The sequence below is a fragment of the Mus pahari genome, chromosome 13 (genome assembly GCF_900095145.1).
Source record: "Mus pahari chromosome 13, PAHARI_EIJ_v1.1, whole genome shotgun sequence".
Classification (NCBI taxonomy): domain Eukaryota; kingdom Metazoa; phylum Chordata; class Mammalia; order Rodentia; family Muridae; genus Mus; species Mus pahari.
Window position 1 is genome coordinate 48,083,064 of NC_034602.1, and position 7,509 is coordinate 48,090,572.

Consider the following 7,509-nt stretch of genomic DNA (forward strand, 5'->3'; position numbering starts at 1 on the left):
GTCCAGCTTTCTCTGTGGTCCCCTGATTCCTGGATCCTGTATACCTGAGATTCTGAGTTTGTCAGAGTTCTTGGCAGTCAAGTTTCCTCTGTGAACCTGAGATCCTGGTGTGACCAAGCTCCTGGTAGCCTGATATCTTGGAATCCTAAGATCCTGGGCCTGTTAAAGCACCTGGAAGTGATATCTCCTCTGGGGACCATGGGGCTGTCTGCTGTGTTAGAAACCAATGTAGACCAGCTCAGAACAGAAGGAACCAGAGCCGCTGGTCAGGCAGGGCTCCTGTGTTCTTGCTCCTGCTGTCACAGGCCCCTCATGATGGGTTTGGAACAGATGTTGCATTCCACTCACCAGTGGGACCATAGGCAGAGTTTGTGCCCAAGGTGGCTTGGGGCTGGTGCTGACAGAAAGCATCTTCAATAAACGGTGCCATTGTAACTGGATGTCTGTATGTATAACAATAAAAATAGACCCATATTTGTTACCTTGTACAAAGCTCAAAACCAAGTGGATCAAGGCCTCAACATAAAACTAGATACACTGAATCTAATAGAACAGAAAGTGGGAAAGAGTCTTGAGTTCATAGGCACAGGGGGAAATTGCTTAAACAGAACTCCAATGACTCATGCTCTAAGATGAAGAAATCATAAATGGGACCTCATGAAACTGGAACGCTTCTGTATGGCAAAGGAAATAGTAGATAAGACAAATCAGCAACCTACAGATTGCGAAAAAATCTTCACTAACTCCATATCCAATAAAGGGCTAATATCTAAAATATATAAAGAACTGAAGAAGTTAATCACCAAAAAAATAAAATAAAATAAAATAAAACCAAACAAACCAATCAAAAAATAGGGTATAGAACTGAACTGAGAATTCACAACACAGGATTCTCCAGTGGCTGAGAAGGACCTAAAGAAATTTTCAAAGTCCTTAGTAATCAGAGAAATGCAAATCAAAACGAACCTGAGATTCCACCTTACAGCAATCTAAATGGCTAATATAAAAACCTCGGGTGATAACATATGTTGGAGCAGATAAGGAGAAAGAGGAACACTACTCCACTGCTGGTAGGATTGCAAACTGGTACAATCATTCTGGAAATCAATCTGGAGTTTCCTCAGAAAATTGGAAATAGATCTACCTGAAGACCCAGCTATACCACTCTTTGGAGTATACCCAAAAGAAGCCCCAGCATGCCACAGGGTCATGTTTTCCACTATGTTCATAGTGGCCATTGTGATAGCCAGAAGCTGAAAATAACCTCGATGCCCCACAAAAGAAGAATGGATACTGAAAATGTGGTTCATTTACACAATGAAATACTACTCAGCTATTAAGAATGAGGTCATCTTGAGTTTTGCTGACAAATGGACAGAACTAGAAAATATCATCCTGAGTGAGGTAACCCAGACCCAAAAGGGGATGCATGGTATGTACTCACTAATAAGTAGATATTAGCCAATAAAAAAATGTGTACAGAATACCCAAGATATTTTCCACAGAACTTAAAATCTCTACAAGGTGAAGTGACCAAGTGAGGATGCCTCAGTCCCACTTGGGAGAAAGAAGAAAGCAATCACAAGTGGGGAGAGAGGTAGGGAAAGTGGACAGACATGGGGGGAGGGGAACCTGTTCTGGTATTGGGTGGGGTAGAGAGGGGAACCTGATTTGGTATTGGGTGAGGGAAAAGGACTGAAGCCCTGAGGGCCAACAGAAAGAATGGAAACAGGCAACCTCAGGAAAATGGATCTATCATGCCTGCCATCTGAAAGACCCAACAAGCAGCTGAAAGAATCAGATGCAGATGTTTACACCCAACCAAAGGACAGAAGCAGGTGACCCCTATAGTCAAATTAGGGAAGAATGAAAGAAGCTAAGGAGAAGGGCAATCCTGTAGGAGGACCAGCAGTCTCAATTAATCTGGACCAGTGAGATCTCTCAAACACTGGACCACCAAAAAGAGAGCATACACCACCTGATATGGGGCCCCCAACACACATAGAGTAGAGGAATTCCAGGTCTGTGTTCATTCAGAGATGATGTACCTAACTCTCAAGAGACTGGAGGCCCCAGGGAATTTAGAGGTCAGGTTGGGTGGGGTATAGGGGCATCCATATGGAGACAGGGTTGAGTGGTGTGGAGGTATGAGATGTTGAGCAGTCGGAGGGTGAATGGGGGGCAGGGAATGGAATATGTAGTGTAAAGATTAAATTAAAAATAAAATAAAATGAAAAAGATAAATAAAATAAAAATACCAAGTATATATAGTAAGCAAAAAATAAATCAACAAATAATAACTGTTAATAACTGTTACCAGAAGCTGGGAGTGAAGCAAGTTAAAAGAGAAATGAGAAGATGCTGATCAAAAGTTATGAAGTGCCAGGCAGTGGTGGTGCATGCCTTTAATCCCAGCACTTGAAAGGCAGAAGCAGGCAGATTTCTGAGCTCGAGCCTGGTCTACAGAGTGAGTTCCAGGACAGACAGGACTACACAGAGAAATCCTGCCTTGAAAAAAAAAGTTATGAAGTGTCAAAGGGAGGAGAGAAATGTTTTGAAAGAAATTACAGAGTACATTAATTGTAATTCATAATGATCTAATGCATTTATTTGAAAACTACCAAGATAGTTTATTTAAAACATTTTATTCTACTAAACAGTAAGTATGTAACAAGAGTTTTATGCTGAGTAATTGGACTTAATTATTCCATAATTTATGCACATACAAAATATAACCTTGAACTCATATTGAACTGACAATTTAGTGCATTTTTTAACTCCATGATGAAACACTTTTTGAAATATTTGAGGTTAGAAATGTGTAGTAAATATAAGTGTGTAGTAAGTATATCTATGTTGATTAATGAATAGCGACAATAAAAGATAGAGCTGATAATGAGAGAAAAGGTCACTATGTGGTTTGAATGAGAATGACTTCCATAGACTCATAGATTTGACAGTTTGGTCACTAAAGAGTGGCATTATTTGAAAGGATTAGAAGGTGTATCCTTGATGAAGAAAGTATGTCACTGAGGGTAGGCTTTGATGTTTCCAAAGCCCAAGGCAAGTCCAATTTCTCTTTTCCTACTGCCATACACTTTAGGTGTAAAACTCTCACCTACTTTTCTGACATCATGTTTGATGGCATGCTGCCATGCTCCCTACTATAATAATGATAACGAATTAAACTTCTAAAACTGCAAGCAAGTTGCAACTAAATCATTTGTTCATAAAACTTGCCATGGTTGTGTGTCTGTTCAGGACACTAACATCATTACCACACTGACTAGGACAGTCAGTAAATCAGAATGCTTTTATACAGTAAATAGCAGACATCTTTGCTTTCACATCCAGCTAGTTTAAGCAGTTACCCTTATAATACAATTCTAAACAGTTGATTGTGATGCAACTTTTGAAAAAGAGAAATATCTTAAAATTAGCAATTTGGTCTAGAGCTTTTAGCCAGGCTATAGGGCTACTAAGAAATGGCCTGGCTCATGATGATGCCTTGGTTTTCACCTCTGGATCACAATGTCCCAGACCATCAACATTAGACTAAGCCACTCTGTAAGGGTAATCGAGCAGAAAGGAAACCAAACACCCCAGAAATAGGTGCACACAGACAAGATAGATATCAAGGATGTCCAAACACAAACTGGCCAAGCATTTCCCTAATCTGGCTAACTTTGCTATCATTCTTTTTCACATGGTCAAATAGTTCAGACTTGTCTAGATTTTGATCCTTGACAAAAATCTATTAATACTCACACTAGAATCTGGGAGTTAGCTGTGAGAGAGTGTTTCTGAGGAATATCAGAAATCTCATACAGAGGCTTACAGCATGGCTGACTAACAGTGAGCTGAATGCTGTACAAAGACAACAATAATAGGTGATCTAAATTAGATAGGGGAAGTACTACAGGGCACCAACCCTTCAAAACAAGTTAATGTTCTTAATTGTGGGTCATAGCTATATTTCTATGGGGCCTAATTAACAGGGCATATACAATAATAGTCCACAACACTTCTAGTGTTTCATATAGGCATAGTAATGTTTTCTTATGCTGTTCTTCCTCACTGATACTTGTGTTAAATTATTTTTCTGACTTACATTTGAGGATGAAGAGGTAGGAGTAGCATTTCTATTCTGAGAATGTATATTATCATGTCATGTGAATTTTGGAAACAGTTTAACCCTATGCACTCACAACTTATTTCACAAGAACAAATACATCTTTATATGATGTAAAAGAAATTTAATATATCTACATGGACTGAAATGTTATTGAGAAAAATTACACATAATTTTTCCTCAAGAGAAGGTTATATTTCCAAGCACCCTATTTAAAGATATAATTACCAATTAGCCTACGAGAACATAATAATAGTATAACATATGGAAATTGCCTCAAAATTATAGGGAATTGAAAGTTGATGATTGTTATATAGGGTGCTTGGTGAAATTTATTCATGCCAAAATTACTTGAATTAGAGTTTTCAGAGTAAAAAATAGTAGACACATATCGATTCATTACAAAAGAAAGAAGAGACTCTTCAAAGATTGAACACATGGAATAATTGTCTTAATTTCCATGGTGGATAATCTTCACTTTGGAGTTGATTCAAATAAGACATGGCCAGTGCATTACTAAAACATGTTTATCACTCTTTCTATGAGATGATATCCAGAGACCATTCATGTAGTAAGAAGACCCATCTTCATATTCACAAATACATTTAGCTACCTCATGAAAGAATATCTTTGTAGCAAAGGAAAACATCACAGAAGAGCACATCTGGATAAGATGTAAAGATCAGTGATTATGAAGAGTCCTAGGGATAAGGAGGTGCTGAATTGGCAAAGAAAGCAGGCTAATCAATCAATCAAACAACAATAATAACGAAACCTAGTAAGCAGTGTTCCTCAAAGGTCTCCAGATCAAATCAGGCCTCAATGTTCCGATCTTAACCTCTTGTCCTGACTTTTCTGGATGATGATAAGATGAAATACACCCTGTTTGCTCACGGTGGTTTTAGTCATGTTTTATTTTTTATTTTAATCACAGCAATGGAAACTCTAACTCTGATACCCCGTGTTCTTCATGTAGTACTGTTAGACATATGTGGTAATTCCATTTGAATTCTTGCTTTTTACGTTGTAAAATTAATTTATTAATGGGTAGCTATTCATAAGATTTTAAAATCGATTTTGGTTTTCATTAATGAACCCATTATTTCTGTTGCTCTGGAAGCAAAATGCTTTACTGAATATCAAGCATCCAACTAAAGTAGAATTCTTTAATCTGTAAATTACTATGAATAAATGTGGAATATGTTGATCATAAAAGCAATATTCTCATATTAAAGTAAGCATAATCAATATTTTATGTTACATATTGGGTTAAAAGTTCATAATATATGCATATATGACTTAATAACTTTTAGATTGCAACTTTGTGGTATTTAGCTTCTCATTTTTTTCAGTATGAATATAGCCTATAAGAACATTTTTATGCTAAAAAATAACAATAAATATTTCTGTGTTCTTTTATGTAGTTAACATTATACTCCCTAATACTGAGTAATTTTTCCCTGTAATTTATTATAAATTTGCATCTGAGAAAGATTACCATTCCTCGTGTTTTAACTCTGTGTTGACAAAGATGACCAGACTACTCTGTGTTAACAGAAGCAATTAAGCCCCCATTTGTCTTCTTTAGAATGAACATATTCTTTTGTAATATAAAACATGACCACTAAAATCATAAATGACTTTGAACATGGAGTACATGTAATCGTAGTACAAGTTTACAAAATATGCATTCTATTACTGATTATAATTAAATTACCTATTTTGAAAATAAGGAGTCACTTGGAAGTGGTGGCACATGCCTTTAATCCCAGCACTTGGGAGTCAGAGGCAGGTGGATTTCTGAGTTCGAGGCTAGCCTGGNCTANAGAGTGAGTTCCAGGACAGCCAGTGCTACACAGAGAAACTCTGTCTCAAAAAGAAAAGAAAAGAAAAGAAAAGAAAAGAAAAGAAAAGAAAAGAAAAGAAAAGAAAAGAAAAGAGAAACAAAGAAAAAAAAGAAGGAAAAGAAGAAAAAAAGGAGAGAGAAAATAAGAAGTCCAAAGACACTGAAATGATTTTATAGAAGAATAAAGAGAACATGAAATGAACTCCATACTCGAATGCTTCATATTACTGTAATATAATAATAAAACACAAAAAAACAGTTTAATAAAACAATCAAAGAAAATTATGTACAGGATAGCAAAAGAGATTGAATAATGAGTTCTCTCAGAACATAAAACTTGAGATCTAGAAAGAGAATCACTTGTGTAGAATTTATCAAAGAATATAATCGTAGACTATGACCTGATTCAGTCATTGATTTTTTAATTAAATATTTGAATCTTAATTCAAAATATAAATTAACACAAACAACACTATTTAGCACTCCTACTGAAAACAATCGCCAATAGGTGGTGCTGCTGTGATGAAATTTGATTAAGCTTTATGCAAATCTGATCTTCGATTCTACTTCTTTTAATTTTCAATAAAGCTTCATCTCACATTCTACTTAGCAACCATTCAATAGTGAACTTGTTATGAAATGTCACCAGGGATAAAATGTTTTAAGTATTTGAGAAGCATTTTCTATCACCATCATTTAAATATATGAGAAATAGGTCAGAGAGCATCACCATAAAAAACAGCCTGTTTCAAGGTGGTACTTATCTGATAAATGAATATACAAGTGCTTGACTCAAATGGAAGTTATGAATTTTGCATCAAGCCCTTCATCAAGGTTGAATTACATAATGTCCCAGTTAATGGCATATCTGTGTGACATTTCTTGTAAAGCATTATTTCTTTTTGTATGGCTAAATATTTGATTTGTGTGACAGCATCAAAATAATGTTTACAATCGCAATTAAACATGAGTGAAGAGACTGCTAAGTACATAACATGCACGTACAAATCTGTGATTTCAGACAAGTGGAATTTATAGCCAGATGCAAAAATACATACAACTATTTTGGTTTTATTTTGAAATACTTAATTCTAAATACAAAAACTTATTCCATTAATGGCAGATATTTTTGTGATAATGTTTGATACATGCAATTTTTTTGGAATGTGAATCACTTCTTACAATTAAATGGTAATAACAAACCTTTAATTTGACATTTTTATAACAGACTGTAAGTGTATTCATTAAAAATTCTCCAGACATTTGAAAACTAACTACAAAGTAAATGTGAATATTTCCAAACTTGATTGTTTTGCTTTTTTAATAGCTTATATTTAAAAATGATGATCATTAACCATTTAAAGTATGATTAAAATAAAAGCCATAAATCTAATCAGAAATATTAAGCCCAGTTTCAGCTTTGTGTTTTGGTAAACATGTATTTTTTTCTCTCTCTCTCTCTCTTCTTTCTCCCCCACCCTTTTTTTTTTCTGTTTTCTGTGTTCTCTCTCCACAGGATACACACATTCTG